This window comes from Oncorhynchus clarkii, unplaced genomic scaffold (assembly GCF_045791955.1).
Source record: "Oncorhynchus clarkii lewisi isolate Uvic-CL-2024 unplaced genomic scaffold, UVic_Ocla_1.0 unplaced_contig_13397_pilon_pilon, whole genome shotgun sequence".
NCBI lineage: Eukaryota > Metazoa > Chordata > Actinopteri > Salmoniformes > Salmonidae > Oncorhynchus > Oncorhynchus clarkii.
Genome location: NW_027259962.1, coordinates 1 through 19603, shown reverse-complemented (window position 1 = coordinate 19603; position 19603 = coordinate 1). Strand labels below are relative to the sequence as shown.

At 44.5% G+C, this 19603-nt stretch overlaps 1 long non-coding RNA gene across 1 annotated transcript; it reads left to right on the top strand.

Moving 5' to 3' along the window:
- The first annotated feature begins 3642 nt into the window (after positions 1 to 3642).
- On the top strand, positions 3643 to 8852 carry LOC139401008 (uncharacterized). Its single transcript, XR_011632837.1, has 3 exons — positions 3643 to 3748; positions 7493 to 7557; positions 8035 to 8852. It is a non-coding gene; the product is annotated as an uncharacterized lncRNA (long non-coding RNA).
- The last annotated feature ends 10751 nt before the right edge of the window (positions 8853 to 19603 follow it).

The following is a 19603-nucleotide window of genomic DNA, read 5'->3' as shown; positions in this document are numbered from 1 at the left end:
ACAGGTTGCATGTACAACAAGACAGGCAGAGGTGAAGAGAGAAAAAGAACACAGAACAGTTTAATTACCTCTGCTTATGGACACTTTACCCAGCAATAAAGCTTCCACGGCATGTTCCTCGGGCAGTGAACATCTGGCAATATCTACATTTTCGACCCCTTGATCAGCTTAGCATAGTAGGAAACTGTATTATGAAATATATATATATAAAATTATTCAGCCCCCTTAAGTTAATACTTTGTAGCGCCACCTTTTGCTGCGATTACAGCTGTAAGTCGCTTGGGGTATGTCTCTATCAGTTTTGCACATCGAGAGACTGACATTTTTTTCCCATTCCTCCTTGCAAAACAGCTCGAGCTCAGTGAGGTTGGATGGAGAGCATTTGTGAACAGCAGTTTTCAGTTCTTTCCACAGATTCTCGATTGGATTCAGGTCTGGACTTTGACTTGGCCATTCTAACACCTGGATATGTTTATTTTTGAACCATTCCATTGTAGATTTTGCTTTATGTTTTGGATCATTGTCTTGTTGGAAGACAAATCTCCGTCCCAGTCTCAGATCTTTTGCAGACTCCATCAGGTTTTCTTCCAGAATGGTCCTGTATTTGGCTCCATCCATCTTCCCATCAATTTTAACCATCTTCCCTGTCCCTGCTGAAGAAAAGCAGGCCCAAACCATGATGCTGCCACCACCATGTTTGACAGTGGGGATGGTGTGTTCAGCTGTGTTGCTTTTACGCCAAACATAACGTTTTGCATTGTTGCCAAAAAGTTCAATTTTGGTTTCATCTGACCAGAGCACCTTCTTCCACATGCTTGGTGTGTCTCCCAGGTGGCTTGTGGCAAACTTTAAACAACACTTTTTATGGATATCTTTAAGAAATGACTTTCTTCTTGCCACTCTTCCATAAAGGCCAGATTTGTGCAATATACGACTGATTGTTGTCCTATGGACAGAGTCTCCCACCTCAGCTGTAGATCTCTGCAGTTCATCCAGAGTGATCATGGGCCTCTTGGCTTTGATTTGTTAAAAAAGTTTGAAATATCCAATAAATGTCGTTCCACTTCATGATTGTGTCCCACTTGTTGTTGATTCTTCACAAAAAAATACAGTTTTATATCTTTATGTTTGAAGCCTGAAATGTGGCAAAAGGTCGCAAAGTTCAAGGGGGCCGAATACTTTCGCAAGGCACTGTATATATATATATATATGAATCAGACTTGTATTAGAGAACTCTCTTTTCAAACAGGCAGTACATACAGCTCACATCTTACCTAACAGGGGACAACACAATTAAGCACTGCAGTGTTCCACTAACGGGCGCTATTCGGCTAAGTCCACCTGCAGCCATTACATCGCATAACATAGCATTCCAGCTGCAGAGCATATCCTCTATAATGTGATCTAGAGCTCTTTGTGTCTGTCCTACAGTACAACGCCCAGGCTAATGATGATCTAATACAGCTGGCTGAAACGTCATTAGGCTGGCGGCCAGGTAGACATCTCTATTATACAATATAGATCTGTTTCGCTTATCCCCTCTTCCTTTCTTGCTTTCTTTCTCTATTTTTCATTTTACCTCTCTTTCTCATCATCTCTCTCTCGTCCCTCTCTCTCTCTCTCTCTCTCGTCCTCTCAATCTTTCTCTCTCTCGTCCCATCTCTCTCTCTCAATCTTTCTCTCTCGTCCTCTCTCTCTCTCGTCATCTCTCGTCCTCTCTTTCTCTCTCAATCTTTCTCTCTCTCGTCCCATCTCTCTCTCTCAATCTTTCTCTCTCTCTCGTCCCATCTCTCTCTCAATCTTTCTCTCTCTCGTCCTCTCTCTCGTCCTCTCTTTCTCTCGTCCTCTCTCTCATCCTCTCTCTCTCTCTTCTCCCCCTTCTCTCTAGTACTCATAGTTATTAAATTAAACATTCAAGGCCTGTCTACTTTGATTAGTCTCAAGCCTGTGAGTAGAGGCTCCAGTCCACCCTGCAGTGTAGCCCAGTGAATTCTAGTTACCCTGAATCTGATCTATGGGACGGAAAACGGAGAGGGAGTTGTCGGGAGGGCGCTAGTCATTTAGATTGAAGTGTGTATATCCCTTACTGCTGTGGTAACTTAAATACTGCACTGTAGTACTGTATATGCATTAAGAATGCAGCCAGGGAACTTGAATGGAAAGCTTGCAATGAATCCCAATACTTTTACATTGGATGTGGCTTATGAGGACAGTGATAATTTAACCGTTGTTTGTTCGTTCTGTGTTTTTTGGTCTTGAGTGTTTTGTCTGGGTGCCATCTTGTTATAACTACCTCCCTCTCAGGGGTTCTACACTTTTTTTTTTTACTTGTTGGCACCCCAAATTACAGCCTGTAAAACATGTTTTTTTGCATATGTTTGAAAATGTTCATTCTCAAATTACCCATGGCTCCCTTTCTCACGGAGGAAAGAAACAAAAGAAAATTGATGGACTTTTTCTCCTGATGATGTTATTGGCCCGACACTTTTAAATGAGGTGGGAGGGAGAACATTTTGGGCTAAGTGGCAAAGGCCTAATCTACTGCACACTGTGCTGAGACAAAAAGAGCTGTTCTGTGTTGGGATCATTTATACTCTCCCCCTTTGAAGTGCGTCCAAATCCCTTTCATTGTGCCCCTGAAAGATTCATTACAGAAAACCAGATCAATCAGTTAAATCCACAACAGGAAAATTATTTTTGGAAAACCAATTTTCTAATACTTGGCCTTCTCTCTCTCTCTCTCTCTCTCTCTCTCTCTCTCTCTCTCTCTGAATATCTACAGAAAAATAAAGAGGAAATAACTGGACTTCGGCATGCTAAAAATGTAATAGTAGGAATAGTTTGGGGCTCTCCCTAGTTATCAATCAATCAAATGTCTTTATAAGTTCCTTTTACATCAGCAGAGGTCACAAAGTGGTTATACAGAAACTCAGCCTAAAACAGCAAGCAATGCAGATGTAGAAGCACAGTGGCTAGGAAAAACTCCCTAGAAAGGTAGGAACCTAGGACCAAACCTAGAGAGGAACCAGGCTCTGAGGGGTGAAACCTCTCAGTTTGTCATTACAGCATGTCTGCCTACTGAACCTTCAGTACATGCTCTGTGTGTGTTTGTGGGCATGGAGGAATGGCTAACCAAACGTTTTAAACTTTGTAATCAGACTATGGTTTTCTCCAGTGTAATTTAGCTCCAGACAGCCCTCTCTGTGCCCGACATAGGGAGGGCTGGTGTGTTTGATGTGTTCTGTCTGTTCTTTCAAACCCAGCTGGGCCTGGGTCTAAAAGTCAAGGGTGGTCAATTCTGGTCCAGGAGGGCGGAAGTAAATGTCTGCCCAGATTTATTAAGACACCTGATTCAGATAATGATGGTCTCTAAAATGAATATGGTGAATAGTTCATTTGAATTAGGTGTGTTTGTGCTGAGCTGGAACACAAACCTGCAGCTACTGCATACCCTAAGGGTTACGCTGAGTTGGCCACATGTGGTCTATGGTGGCCGTGATCTTTTTATTAGCCAATAGGGGGCGATGTGTGTATAATTACTCTTTGGTCAATTAATAGAAGCTCTTGTCCAGAGCCACTTACAATAAGTGTATTGAACCACATCCTCGCTTTCTTCCTGTTCCTCCTCCTGTTCCTCTCCCTGCAGGTGACGGTGGTGCTTCAGGAGTGTGCGATGAAAATGAAAGGGCTGATGCCAGCTGAGCTGCGACAGGAGCTGGAGGACACCATCTCCTCTCTCAAGTCTCAGGTAGGAACAAGTCCTGCATGGGACACTATACACAGGACACTCACAGCCTATATCTAACTCACCAAATTCAACTAATCCACATATCAACTAACTATCAATATCTTGGTTAGTTGATTAATGTGTTAGTGACCTAGAGTTGTTGACCCCTGACCTATATGGAGTAATACAGACCGAGGTCCCTGTATCTGGGCAATACACTCCATACATCTCACCTTATAGACCTGCTTTCCTTTTCAGTGTTTCTTCAGATACCAACTATGAACAGTTTTCCTTTGCTGCCATTTTCTTTTCTGCTTTCCTCCCTCTCTACATACTGATAGAAACCATCCCAGACTGAACCCACACTTAGTCTCAATGTGAGTGTCAGCATTGTTTGTTTGATTCCTTGGCCGTGGTGAGGGGATATCATATGGTGGTGTAGACCAGACACCAGAGCCCATAGACATGGCTTTGGACCGGTCCACTTTGAAGCTCCCTCTCTTTCTCTAGGCTCCATCAGATCACACACAATTATTATTATCAATTACACCCCGCGTTTAACCACATTAATACTGCCGCCCAGCCGCCGCGGACAGTCTCCTATTAGTTTAACTGGGCCTTGTTCGACAAGAAAGCTGTGGTGGGCGGCGGGAGGGACGGGAATTTCAAATGTAAACAATAGGCCTTTCTGTGTCGGGCTGTGGTGGAGCGGGCTGAGGGAGAGGGGGGCCCCACTAACCAACCAACAACAACATTTGGAGGGGGCCCGCATTTCTAAACTCAAACTGGCCCCAACGCCTGGCTGCTTTGGATAGCTCCGGCTGGATCTCTTTCCAGTCCTGCCACCACAAGCCTCTACCATCGGATATGTTTATACGATGTAATTCACGACCAGAACGGCCTCCCTTTTCATTGAGGATGTCTTGGGTTTTGCACATTACGACGCATTATTTTACTGAAAGAAAGAGTGACTCCATGGCATCCGACCGCAGTTCCGTTTTTGCACACTGGTGCTGTTACTCCTCTGAAAGCAGCAGCTCCGCCTCTCCAAATGAAACGCTAAATCTGTTCCTGAGGTTTCCATCCAAGAGAATGGAATGTACCATTGCCTTCCAGTACAGTAGTTACACATCAATAAATATTATAACCTTTTTGTTTCATTTGATCTAAAGAGAAGGATTTTTATTTGTTTTCATTTGTTATGTACAGTGCCTATAGAAAGTCTAAAGCCCCCTTCAAACTTTTCACCTTTTGTTGCCTTATAGCCTGGAGTAAAATGCATTCAAATCGTTGTTTTTCTCCATTGATCTACACATCCTACCCCACAACTTCCAAGTGAAAAAAAATGAAAATCGATACAAAATAAAACTGAAATATCTTGGTTGTAGAAGTCTCCACCGCTTTCTAATAGCAATCCTAAATTAGCTCAGGTGTAACCAGTCACCTTCAAAATCACACACCAACTTAATTGGCCTCCACCTGTGTTGAATTGTAGTGATTCACATGATTTCAGGATCATGTGGATCAGTTCCTGTAGGTTCTGGGTATAAAAAAATTCTAAGGCCTGAATATCCCTTGGAGCACGGTCAAGACGATTATTAAGAAGTACAGTAGAAGGTATATGGCACCACCAAGACCCTGCCTAAATCAGGCCGTCGCTCCAAACTGGATGACCGAGCAAGTAGGAGTCCAATGGCAACTTTGAAAGAGCTACGGGCTTTTATGGCCAAGACTGGTCAAAGTGTGTATGTGACAACAATATCCCAAGCACTCCACAAATCTGCCATATAGGGTGGCAAGATGGAAGCCATTATTCAAGAAAGCCCACCGGTTTTGAAGTAGGCAAAGTAGCCATGTGGCAAAACGTTTTGGCCTAAATGCAAAGCGTTACGTTTGGCCAAACCCAATACCCATCATACCCGCAAACCCATCACCCAAAGAACACCGTCCCTACTGTGAAGCATGTTGGTGGTAGCATCATGTTAGGGGGAGGTTTTTCAGTGGCAGGTTCTGGGAGACTAGTCAGGATCAAGGGAAAGATGAACAGAGCAAAGTACAGAGAGATCCTCACTTTTCTCACTTATCAGGATAGAAGGGGCAATGCATGAAGCAATGTACAGAAAAGTCCTTGAGGAAATCCTGCTACCCTCTGTAAGAAAGCTAAAACTGGGACGGAAGTTCCCCTTTTCAGCATGACAACGACCTGAAGCACACAGCCAAAGCTACGGTGGAGTGATTAAGGTATAAAAAGGTAAATGTCCTTGAGTGGCCCAGTCAGAGCCCCCACCTACATTTTATTAAAAATGTAAGATTGAAGATTGTTGTCCATCTATGCTCCCAAAGGAGCTTGACAGAGCTTGACTAGTTTTATAAAGAAGAATGGTCAAATATTGCCAAATCTAGGTGTGCAAAGTTGGTTGAGACCTGGTTGAGACCTATCCCAACAGACTGCTGTAATTGCTGCCTAAGGTGCTTCCACCAAGTATTAACTCAGGGGGGTGGAGACATGTCCAATTATGATATTTAAGTTTTGTATTTTTAATAAATACTTTTTTCACGATAAAAAAAAATGTCCTTAAGTGAGAAATTGGCGTGTAGAAATATTTGTAAAAATGCATGAAACTGAGGCACTGACAAACAAAATGTGAAAAAGTTGAAGGGGCTTTAGACTTTCTATAGTTATGTGGTTAAGGCCTGATACTGCCTCATCTAACCCTTTGGAAGTTAACTCTTTCACTGTATGTAGTTAAGGCCTGATACTGCCTCATCTAACCCTTTGGAAGTTAACTCTTTCACTGTCCCCGTAAAGTACTAGTGGACTAGCTTTACTGACCCCATGTCTTGGATTCTCATGGTTTCACTACTGTATCAAAATCCTAACCTCTCACCTATAATCTCACTCAGTCGTCTTACTCCCTAGCCCCTACTCCCGTATGAATTATTTCCTAGCCCCCTTCCCCGGTATGAATTACTCCCTAGCCCCCTACTCTTTTGTGAATTACCCCCTAGCCCCCTATGAATTACTCCCTACTCCCCTATGAATTACTCCCTAGCCCCCTACTCCACTATGAATTACTCCCTAGCCCCCTACTCCCCTATGAATTACTCCCTAGCCCCCTACCCCCGTATGAATTACTCCCTAGCCCCCTACTCCCCTATGAATTACTCCCTAGCCACCTACTCCCCTATGAATTACTCCCTAGCCCCCTACTCCCCTATGAATTACTCCCTAGCCCCCTACTCCCATATGAATTACTCCCTAGCCCCCTACTCCCCTATGAATTACTCCCTAGCCCCCTACTCCCCTATGAATTACTCCCTAGCCCCCCTACTGCCTTATGAATTACTCCCTAGCCCCTACTCCCCTATGAATTACTCCCTAGCCCCCTACTCCCCTATGAATTACTCCCTAGTCCCCTACTCCCCTATGAATTACTCCCTAGTCCCCTACTCCCGTATGAATTACTCCCTAGCCCCCTACTCCCCTATGAATTACTCCCTAGCCCCCTACTCCCCTATGAATTACTCCCTAGCCCCCTACTCCCCTATGAATTACTCCCTAGCCCCCTACTCCCCTATGAATTGCTCCCTTCAACCCCTACTCCCCCCTACTCTCCAATGCTTGCCCCCTATTGCCTTAACCCTTTTCTATCTCAACCCCTTCTCTATCACTCTACTCCTATACCCTCTTACTGAGCCCCTACTGTGCATTGACCCCTGACCCCCTACTGTGTGTGTTGACCCCTTACTCTGTGTTGGCTGCAGGTGAACTTCCTCCAGAAGAGAGCTTCTGTGTTACAGGAGGACCTGGATGCCTGTCACAGCAGGAGGTAAATGTCCTGTAACGTGACTGTGATCGAGGCCTGGCGGTGGAAGCCTTTGATGTCTCGTCCATCCATCATGCTGTCAGAGACACTGGATGTGTTTATGGAAAGCATCTATACATACCCTGTGATGAGAGTGGCCATTCAAATAGTCTGCTGCTGCCACCTGGGACAATGCTGTGATCTATCTGGGTGAACATAGGAGGCGTCGAAGTCACTCAAATTACACCACCCAAACCCAACTCAGTCATTTCATTTACTACATTGATTTGACAGGGACAATGCACATCAATCAATATTTCTGTAAATGTGCCAGATTTTCCATCTGTAGTCCCGGGCAGGTAGTCAAAACTGAATCTTCTCTATCCTCTTTGAGTAATATAATAGACTGTTGAGAGATGTGAAATTCATGAAACATGACATGTGCTTAAACAACCCTCCCTTTTCTCTCCTGTCCTAAACCCCTCCCCTCACCCAATCTAGGTAACCATGGACTGTTCTTCCCTTGGCCACACCCATTATCCGGACATGAAGAATAAGACAGTCTATCAGATGTGAGAATCATCGCCACAGTTACCAGGCATCACACATCTGTCATGCCATGGGTGCACCAATCAGTTGTGCCAGTTATGTTGGCCACACCCACACTGTTTTTAACCACTATGGATTTGTACATATTTATTCACTGTCAGATTTTTTTTCACATTCCCAGTTAGAAATCAATAATTTTTCATAACTTTTTGTGGATGTTTAATGTGCGTACTATCCATACATACACTATAAATACAAAGTTATGTGGACACCCATTTAAATGAGTGGATTCTGCTATTTCAGCCTCACCCGTTGCTGGCAGGTGTTTCAAATCTAGCACACAGCCATGCAATCTCCATAGAGAGACATTGACACTAGAATGGCCTTACTAAAGAGCTCAGTGACGTTCAACAATTCAGTTTGTCAAATTTCTGCCCTGTTAGAGCTGCCCTGGTCAACTGTAAGTGATGTTATTGTGAAGTGGAAAAATCTAGGCGCAACAACTGCTCAGCCACAAAGTGGTAGGCCACACAAGCTCCCAGAATGGGACCGCCGATTGCTGAAGTGCGTTGCATGTTCGTTGGGAGCTTCATGAAATGGATTTCCATGGTCGAGCAGCCACATACAAGATCACCATGCGCAATGCCAAGCGTCGGCTGGAGTGGTGTAAAGCTCGCCGCCATTGGACTCTGGAACAGTGGAAATGCGTTCTCTGGAGTGATGAATCACGCGTCACCGTCTTGCAGTCCGACGGACGAATTGGGTGTGGCGGTTGCATAGTGGGTGTGTCCCCAATGCATAGTGCCAACTGTAAAGTTTGGTGGAGGAGGAATAATGGCCTGGGGCTGTTTTTCATGGTTCAGGATCGTTAGTTCCAGTGAAGGGAAATCTTAATACTACAGCATACAATCACATTCTAGACGATTCTGTGATTCCAACTTTGTAGCAACAGTTTGGGGAAGGCCCTTTCCTGTTTCAGCATGACAATGCCCCGTGCACAAAGCGAGGTCCATACAGAAATGGTTTGTTGAGATCGATATGGAAGAACTTGACTGACCTGCACAGAGCCCTGACCTCAACCACATCAAACCCCTTTGGGATTAATTGGAAAGCCGACTGCAAACCAGGCCTAATCACCCAACATCAGTGCCCGACCTCACTAATGCTCTTGTGGCTGAGTGGAAGGAAGTCCCCGCAGCAATGTTCCAACATCGAGTGGGAAGCCTTACCAGAAGACTAGAGGCTGTGGTAGCAGCAAAGGGAGGACCAACTCCATATTAATTCCCATGATTTTGGAATGAGATGTTCGACGAGCAGGTGTCCACGTACTTTTGGCCATGTAGTGTATGTTGTTTTTTGTGATTCCATGAGACATACTGAATGTACATACCGAATGCATTGTTTTATTAAAGTCATTTTTTCATCATATTAATTTGTTTGATTGTCAATGAACACATCATTTCTCATCTTAACAGTGTTTTGATCCCATATGTAATAAAAATATTGTATTATTTTTGAGTTGACACACAACCTCAGCTTGCAACGAATTGAGATCTACTCTTTACGACCAAGCTAGAGACCTTAAATCTTCATTGCTCCCATTGGAGCGTGGCAGCCATTTTCTATTCTGAACAGTAGTTCTGTTGTATTGGGGGTTTGTGGTTGGTGCAGATAGAGACCTCTGGTAGTAATGGTGGAACATCCAGCCAAACAGAACAGTAGTTTAGTATGGTTCTGAATGACTCTGGCTTATACCATTGTCTCCACTGGAAACCCATGATGACCTCAGACGTTCCTGTCCATTAAATGGCAGCCGTTTGTGGCATTGCTGTATTTAAGCAGTCCCCCCTGGTCAAATATAATAGCACAATGGTTTTGAATGACATGAAAACAACTAGTACTATTACTACTTTTTCAAACTCCCGTCACAAGTAGATGCTTCAAGATGTAAGAATAAGGACTGTGCAAGAGCAATATTTTGTGAACAGACACAGCATAAACATTGCTACTGCATAGCGGGTTTGATTGAATTCCAGGCCAAGTCTCAGATGCCTGCAGAGCGAGGCTGGTAAGGATGATAACGTTTGTGTGTTTAGGGAGAGGCCTGTATAGTTTACCACTCTTATTACGTATCGTATTATGCTGGACAAGGAGGAATGCATGGGTTTCAATGCTGGCCGGTTCAAGGGAATCCTCATTTCCTGGAAGAAGACGGGTTAGGTTTGAGGCATTATTATTATGTTCCAAAACAGCAGATTTCATTTCAAACGAGCCCTGCGTCCCCATTAGCATTGGAATTGCTTTTGTTGTACGCGTGCTGTTGCGCACTTCCTCAAATTCCCATTGTCCGTGACCTGCTCTACGGTTTCCAAGCGTAACACTACACCACTCCGTATTTATTTTATGTGCTGATTCTGCTGCCTGGGCAGAGAGAGAGAGACTTTCACACCGACAGGAACAGGAATTTAGTGTTTGGGCACCAAGCCTTTGTAGAGTCTGTTGTTTGTGGAAGGGGAGCACGGAGGACTCTCATTCCACCACAGTTGCATCCTAAGACAGTACTAGGACCCCTGGGAGTACTTGGCCTATCCACAGGGGGTACTTGAGAAGACTCATTCAACCATTGGCTTCTTGGTAAAATGCACATGAGGGGTACTTCAGGGGTGCTCCGGGCAGAGTAAATTCAGTTGGTGTACAGTAAGAAAAGGTTGGGAACCACTGTCCTAAGAGAACATGTGTGACCCTTCTCAATGAGATGTGCTAGCAGAGAAGCTGGGGTTGGTGGGTGGTTGGAGATTAGGGGTGTGTTTGGGAAGAATGGAGTCAATGGTTTTGGATGTGAATGTGTGTATTTACAGTGCCTTGCGAAAGTATTCGGCCCCCTTGAACTTTGCGACCTTTTGCCACATTTCAGGCTTCAAACATAAAGATATAAAACTGTATTTTTTTGTGAAGAATCAACAACAAGTGGGACACAATCATGAAGTGGAACGACATTTATTGGATATTTCAAACTTTTTTAACAAATCAAAAACGGAAAAATTGGGCGTGCAAAATTATTCAGCCCCTTTACTTTCAGTGCAGCAAACTCTCTCCAGAAGTTCAGTGAGGATCTCTGAATGATCCAATGTTGACCTAAATGACTAATGATGATAAATACAATCCACCTGTGTATAATCAAGTCTCCGTATAAATGCACCTGCACTGTGATAGTCTCAGAGGTCCGTCAAAAGCGCAGAGAGCATCATGAAGAACAAGGAACACACCAGGCAGGTCCGAGATACTGTTGTGAAGAAGTTTAAAGCCGGATTTGGATACAAAAAGATTTCCCAAGCTTTAAACATCCCAAGGAGCACTGTGCAAGCGATAATATTGAAATGGAAGGAGTATCAGACCACTGCAAATCTACCAAGACCTGGCCGTCCCTCTAAACTTTCAGCTCATACAAGGAGAAGACTGATCAGAGATGCAGCCAAGAGGCCCATGATCACTCTGGATGAACTGCAGAGATCTACAGCTGAGGTGGGAGACTCTGTCCATAGGACAACAATCAGTCAGTCGTATATTGCACAAATCTGGCCTTTATGGAAGAGTGGCAAGAAGAAAGCCATTTCTTAAAGATATCCATAAAAAGTGTTGTTTAAAGTTTGCCACAAGCCACCTGGGAGACACACCAAACATGTGGAAGAAGGTGCTCTGGTCAGATGAAACCAAAATTGAACTTTTTGGCAACAATGCAAAACGTTATGTTTGGCGTAAAAGCAACACAGCTGAACACACCATCCCCACTGTCAAACATGGTGGTGGCAGCATCATGGTTTGGGCCTGCTTTTCTTCAGCAGGGACAGGGAAGATGGTTAAAATTGATGGGAAGATGGATGGAGCCAAATACAGGACCATTCTGGAAGAAAACCTGATGGAGTCTGCAAAAGACCTGAGACTGGGACGGAGATTTGTCTTCCAACAAGACAATGATCCAAAACATAAAGCAAAATCTACAATGGAATGGTTCAAAAATAAACATATCCAGGTGTTAGAATGGCCAAGTCAAAGTCCAGACCTGGATCCAATCGAGAATCTGTGGAAAGAACTGAAAACTGCTGTTCACAAATGCTCTCCATCCAACCTCACTGAGCTTGAGCTGTTTTGCAAGGAGAAAAAAAATGTCAGTCTCTCGATGTGCAAAACTGATAGAGACATACCCCAAGCGACTTACAGCTGTAATCGCAGCAAAAGGTGGCGCTACAAAGTATTAACTTAAGGGGGCTGAATAATTTTGCACGCCCAATTTTTCAGTTTTTGATTTGTTAAAAAAGTTTGAAATATCCAATAAATGTCGTTCCACTTCATGATTGTGTCCCACTTGTTGTTGATTCTTCACAAAAAAAATACAGTTTTATATCTTTATGTTTGAAGCCTGAAATGTGGCAAAAGGTTGCAAAGTTCAAGGGGGCCGAATACTTTCGCAAGGCACTGTAGGTTGTCTGAATGAGCTCAGCTTTAGGGTGTGTGTGTGTTCATCACTACAGACCCTGGTTTGATTCCAGGTTGTACCACAACCAGCCGAGATTGGGAATCCCATAGGGCGCCGTACAATTGGCCCAGCATTGTCCGGGTTAGGGTTTGGCCGGGGAAGGCCGTCATTGTAAATAAGAATTTGTTCTTAACTGACTTGCCTAGTTAAATAAAGGTTAAATAAAAAATAACTCAGGCTTCGCATGAGGCCCAGGCTGGAGCATTGGTGCTAAAGGTCAGAGGAGGAAGTGACCCCAGATTCGCTCATTTACATTTAGGATGCATCTCAATAGTCTAAAGTAACTTTCATCTACATTGATGTGAATGGACTAGACAGGTGTCAAATTCCTGATAGACATTCCACCATATTATCTTACGTCATACTGTGTTCCAACAAGTCACTTCAGACTGTTGAGATGCCAAGAATGTACTCCTTTATATCTGTCTGCACATAAAAGAACTGAGAGTACCTTTATGACACTTCTTCCACACAGCCAACCCAACTGCATAGATCAAAGGTCTTCCTCCTCTCCTCCCTCCTCTCTGTGTTATCTCCCCATCAGAGACAGAGTGCCGACACTGTGACATCATAAAAGGGAGACGGATGTTCCACTGTCCCAGAGTTCTGTATCCCTCCGCCTGGTGGCACAGAACCGAAGCACACCCAGGCAATCCCAAAGAAAGTGTGTGCTGGGGATTTGTTAGTTCCAAATCCATGAAGCACAAGTGTCTTGAGTGATTTTTGTTTTGGGATATGGTCTCTGTGATGCAGAAAGGTCACAGGGGTACTGTTTAGGGAATTGTTTTGGGATATGGTCTCTGTGATGCAGAAAGGTCACAGGGGTACTGTTTAGGGAATTGTTTTGGGATATGGTCTCTGTGATGCAGAAAGGTCACAGGGGTACTGTTTAGGGAATTGTTTTGGGATATGGTCTCTGTGATGCAGAAAGGTCACAGGGGTACTGTTTAGGGAATTGTTTTGGGATATGGTCTCTGTGATGCAGAAAGGTCACAGGGGTACTGTTTAGGGAATTGTTTTGGGATATGGTCTCTGTGATGCAGAAAGGTCACAGGGGTACTGTTTAGGGAATTGTTTTGGGATATGGTCTCTGAGATGCAGAAAGGTCACAGGGGTACTGTTTAGGGAATTGTTTTGGGATATGGTCTCTGTGATGCAGAAAGGTCACAGGGGTACTGTTTAGGGAATTGTTTTGGGATATGGTCTCTGTGATGCAGAAAGGTCACAGGGGTACTGTTTAGGGAATTGTTTTGGGATATGGTCTCTGTGATGCAGAAAGGTCACAGGGGTACTGTTTAGGGAATTGTTTTGGGATATGGTCTCTGTGATGCAGAAAGGTCATAGGGGTACTGTTTAGGGAATTGTTTTGGGATATGGTCTCTGTGATGCAGAAAGGTCACAGGGGTACTGTTTAGGGAATTGTTTTGGGATATGGTCTCTGTGATGCAGAAAGGTCATAGGGGTACTGTTTAGGGAATTGTTTTGGGATATGGTCTCTGTGATGCAGAAAGGTCACAGGGGTACTGTTTAGGGAATTGTTTTGGGATATGGTCTCTGTGATGCAGAAAGGTCACAGGGGTACTGTTTAGGGAATTGTTTTGGGATATGGTCTCTGTGATGCAGAAAGGTCACAGGGGTACTGTTTAGGGAATTGTTTTGGGATATGGTCTCTGTGATGCAGAAAGGTCACAGGGGTACTGTTTAGGGAATTGTTTTGGGATATGGTCTCTGTGATGCAGAAAGGTCACAGGGGTACTGTTTAGGGAATTGTTTTGGGATATGGTCTCTGTGATGCAGAAAGGTCACAGGGGTACTGTTTAGGGAATTGTTTTGGGATATGGTCTCTGTGATGCAGAAAGGTCACAGGGGTACTGTTTAGGGAATTGTTTTGGGATATGGTCTCTGTGATGCAGAAAGGTCACAGGGGTACTGTTTAGGGAATTGTTTTGGGATATGGTCTCTGTGATGCAGAAAGGTCACAGGGGTACTGTTTAGGGAATTGTTTTGGGATATGGTCTCTGTGATGCAGAAAGGTCACAGGGGTACTGTTTAGGGAATTGTTTTGGGATATGGTCTCTGTGATGCAGAAAGGTCACAGGGGTACTGTTTAGGGAATTGTTTTGGGATATGGTCTCTGTGATGCAGAAAGGTCACAGGGGTACTGTTTAGGGAATTGTTTTGGGATATGGTCTCTGTGATGCAGAAAGGTCACAGGGGTACTGTTTAGGGAATTGTTTTGGGATATGGTCTCTGTGATGCAGAAAGGTCACAGGGGTACTGTTTAGGGAATTGTTTTGGGATATGGTCTCTGTGATGCAGAAAGGTCACAGGGGTACTGTTTAGGGAATTGTTTTGGGATATGGTCTCTGTGATGCAGAAAGGTCACAGGGGTACTGTTTAGGGAATTGTTTTGGGATATGGTCTCTGTGATGCAGAAAGGTCACAGGGGTACTGTTTAGGGAATTGTTTTGGGATATGGTCTCTGTGATGCAGAAAGGTCACAGGGGTACTGTTTAGGGAATTGTTTTGGGATATGGTCTCTGTGATGCAGAAAGGTCACAGGGGTACTGTTTAGGGAATTGTTTTGGGATATGGTCTCTGTGATGCAGAAAGGTCACAGGGGTACTGTTTAGGGAATTGTTTTGGGATATGGTCTCTGTGATGCAGAAAGGTCACAGGGGTACTGTTTAGGGAATTGTTTTGGGATATGGTCTCTGTGATGAAGAAAGGTCACAGGGGTACTGTTTAGGGAATTGTTTTGGGATATGGTCTCTGTGATGGAGAAAGGTCACAGGGGTACTGTTTAGGGAATTGTTTTGGGATATGGTCTCTGTGATGCAGAAAGGTCACAGGGGTACTGTTTAGGGAATTGTTTTGGGATATGGTCTCTGTGATGCAGAAAGGTCACAGGGGTACTGTTTAGGGAATTGTTTTGGGATATGGTCTCTGTGATGCAGAAAGGTCACAGGGGTACTGTTTAGGGAATTGTTTTGGGATATGGTCTCTGTGATGCAGAAAGGTCATAGGGGTACTGTTTAGGGAATTGTTTTGGGATATGGTCTCTGTGATGCAGAAAGGTCACAGGGGTACTGTTTAGGGAATTGTTTTGGGATATGGTCTCTGTGATGCAGAAAGGTCACAGGGGTACTGTTTAGGGAATTGTTTTGGGATATGGTCTCTGTGATGCAGAAAGGTCATAGGGGTACTGTTTAGGGAATTGCAAGGTGATTTGAGGTTGAGTTGTCTTGCTGTCCTGATAGTATAGTTTGTGGGTTATGCATGGTGATGTGTGGAAGCCTACTGTCTCTGATTGACTGTGTGTGTGTGTGTGTGTGTGTGTGTGTGTGTGTGTGTGTGTGTGTGTGTGAACACGCTAGTAAAGTCAGTGGATCTTTTTATAGAGTTGTTTTCTGACTTAGTCCCCGAGAGACCTGTGTTTGGCTGCTCCGCTCTGCACAAACTGCCTGCATAAATAACCCTGTTTATCACTACAGCATCTCCTCACACACACACACACACACAGCAGTGTTTCCTCACTATTTATTTATTCTGTTTCCCGTCATGTTTTTCCTCTACTCCTAGAGGTTCTAGAGGTTGATATGGCGATGATCACTGATGTTGACGGCAAACAGTGTTGCTAGTTTTTTCCAGGCCATCACTCAACTCCTGAGTTGTCCCTGAGTTGCAGTAATGCTGATACGGTAGCCACCTGAGAGGCCCACACACACACACACACGAGGCCGGGGATGGCTGTTAGACACTGGGATAGATAGCAGCTAGCTGTGGTGTCTGTCTGAGTGAGTTTGTGTGATTGCAGGATGGAGTTTTGTCAGTGCTGATAGTATAAGTTGAAGTGAGGCCCAGAACAGAACGCTGTGCAGGGCGTTAGTATAGTTCCTCTCTACTCCACCCTGTTCAACTCAACTTCACCCAAGCCAGACCTGAACAGAAAGGTCTGATTCCAGTCAAGTCTTGGGTTGAGATGTCTGATTATCAGTCACATACGCTTGTAGAGATCTGTCTTTCTCTCTGTCTCTCTCTCTTTCTCGCTCTTTTATTTTTCTCTGTATCTCTCTTTCTCCCTCTCTGTACCTCTATCTCTCTCTCTTTCTCTTTTCTTTCTCTGTACCGATATCTGTCTGTCTCCATCTCTCTCTTCCTCCCTCCTCCCTTTCTCTGTCTAGAACACTGTCTGACCCATTGTCTTAACCTCCAGCAATACACTTGGTATGAACTTAAAATGTACCTCAAAACGCTTATCATATATTTATAGACACACCCCATCACCACATTTTATCAGCCCAGGCAGTCTACAACTAGGCATGGCTAGTACATATTTTAAAGGAGTCATTCATTTGTGTAGTAATGTTATGAAATACATTAGCTAGAATGATACTGAATATGAGCGTATAGGTATAAAAGTCTACGCCTAGTATGAGATTTTAAACTAAAGCCTTGGTGGCATGTCCCTTCTCAACCCTCAAGCCGTTAAAGTAAACCCTTGGTGGCCTGTCCCGTCTCAACCTTCATGCCCTTAAACTAAAGCCTTGGTGGCCTGTCCCCTGTCAACCTTCAGGCCCTTAAACTAAAGCCTTGGTGGCCTGTCCCTTCTCAACCTTCAGGCCGTTAAAGTAAACCCTTGATGGCCTGTCCCCTCTCAACCTTCAGGCCGTTAAAGTAAACCCTTGGTGGCCTGTCCCCTGTCAACCCCTGAGGTTGTGTGTCCACATCAGACTATGGTCCACCATCACCATGGTGATAATCCTGATGATGCTCCTGACCACGGTAGTGGAGAAACAGGAAGTAGAAAGTGGATCTATCTGAGAGGTAGCCACTAGATGATCATGTTAGAAAGGACAAAATGGTGACTTTGTTCATATTCCAATGCACGTTTAGGGTTAGAGATAGAGATATTCTTAGAGTGAGGGTTAAGGTTTGTGGTTTAAATCCTTAGGGTTAAGGTTAGTGGTTAAAATCAGATTGGTGGTCACAGCGTTCCATACTTCTGCCCTTTTCTCACAGGCCAGATATGGATGTCTATCTGTGACCAACCACACATTTTATTGTAGTGAACACCTGAGAAAATACCTACGTTCTGTCCTTACCAGCATGGTCCTCTCTGAAACGGGTGTCCATCAGCCCTCAACCCCAGAAAGGCGGTCAGAAAGAGAAAGGCAGCAAGAGGAAATGAAAGTTATTTGAGAGGAGAGCTTCATGGCCAAATGGGATTTGACTGTGCATCCCACATTGTTTTTATACATTGGTAGACTTAAAAGCCATGTGCAAAATGGGATTAAAACTGGGGGGAAAAGACAAATAAATAACCTTCAATAATAACCTCTCTCTTTTTCTCGAGGCCTACTTCTCTTCTTTCGCTTTCTTTCATCTCCCCTTTCTCCCTATCTATTTCATTCTCTCTTTTCATTCTCTTCATCCTCCTCTCTCTCTTTCATTATCTCTTCCCTCTCTCTCTCCCTCCTCTACCCAGCCTCAACATTTATCACACAGTCGCTCCTCATCAGAATGCACCGGTTGCTGTTGAACTCCTGTACTCCCACACTGCAGCTGCCGCTGTGCCGCCACAATCCTTCAGAGGCTATTTGGGGTTGAAATTAAAGTTATTTTCCTCAAATTGAACCTTTTAACAAGACACCCTCTTCCCTCCTCCTCCTCCCTTCCAAATAGCCCCATAACAAGCTGGTGAATTGTTGCCCTTCTTTAGCTCACTCTAAGGGTATTAGGCACCATGTCCAACTTCAAAGCCTCTCTTAACTCCACACTTTAATTGTCTGCTCTCCCGGCTCTCTCACAGCATGCCATCTGATTCTGCTAACAACTGCACTTCTCCTTCTCCTCCTTTGTTCCATCTCTTTTCCCCTCTTCCCCTCCTCTCCTCTGTCCCCATGTTGTCCAATTCTTCCATATCTTCTTCTCTTCCTCTGTCCCTCTGTTGCTGTTGTTCAATTCTTCCATATCTTCTTCCCTTCGTCTGTCCCTCTGTTGTCCAATCCTTCCATATCTTCTTCTCTTCCTCTGTCCCCCTGTTGTCCAATCCTTCCATATCTTCTTCTCTTCCTCTGTCCCTCTGTTGCTGTTGTCCAATCCTTCCATATCTTCTTCTCTTCCTCTGTCCCTCTGTTGCTGTTGTCCGTTCCTTCCATCTCTTTTCCTCTCCTCTCACCCCCTGTCATCCTCTCTTTCGTTCCCCATCTCCTCTCCTCTCATCGGCCCCTGGCTCCTTTAAAGGCATTGTCCCCTTGTTGTCACCTCTTTAAAGGAGGGAGACACCATTTCCTCTTTGGAGTTGTTTTGCCTCTGGTGTGTACACACCAAACAAATTAGAAACAGTAAACCCATGTCCTCTCAATTCAATTCTCTGCCTCTCTCTCACTCTACCCCACCCCCCACCTTCTCTCCAAACGGACATTCACACTTACTTGTACTCACGGGCCCTCGTTGATAATTGCCATAAGCCTCCCTCTTGGTTTCATTTTCCATTGTCCTCCACCAAATTCTTGGGTCTGGCTTGAGATAAAGGGATGATGACTTCAAAGGGAGCTGCTAAGAGTTTAACCCCGAGCTGAAAAGGAGCAGCAGACAATAGGATAATTGAGAGCAGTTACTGATCACAGGGCTACAGCTGAGAGGAGAAGGCAACTAGCACACACACACAGTGATACACTTTCACACTGATTTCCACACTCAGACACTCTCACACACTCATACTCACAGATGTTCACTCTCGCACACACTCACACATACATTCTCACACACATGCTCACGCACACACTCTCACACACAATCTCACATACACACACATTCTCACACACACTCTCTCTCTCTCTGTTTAGTGTGGAGTTTACAACAGCAGCTGAGATGGCCGGTAGCTAGCATGGGGAGGACAGGTCAGAGCTGTTCAGGATACAATATGCCCCCAGCCATAAAAGCACCAAAACATCAGGGGTAGCTAACCCTGCCCTGCTCCTC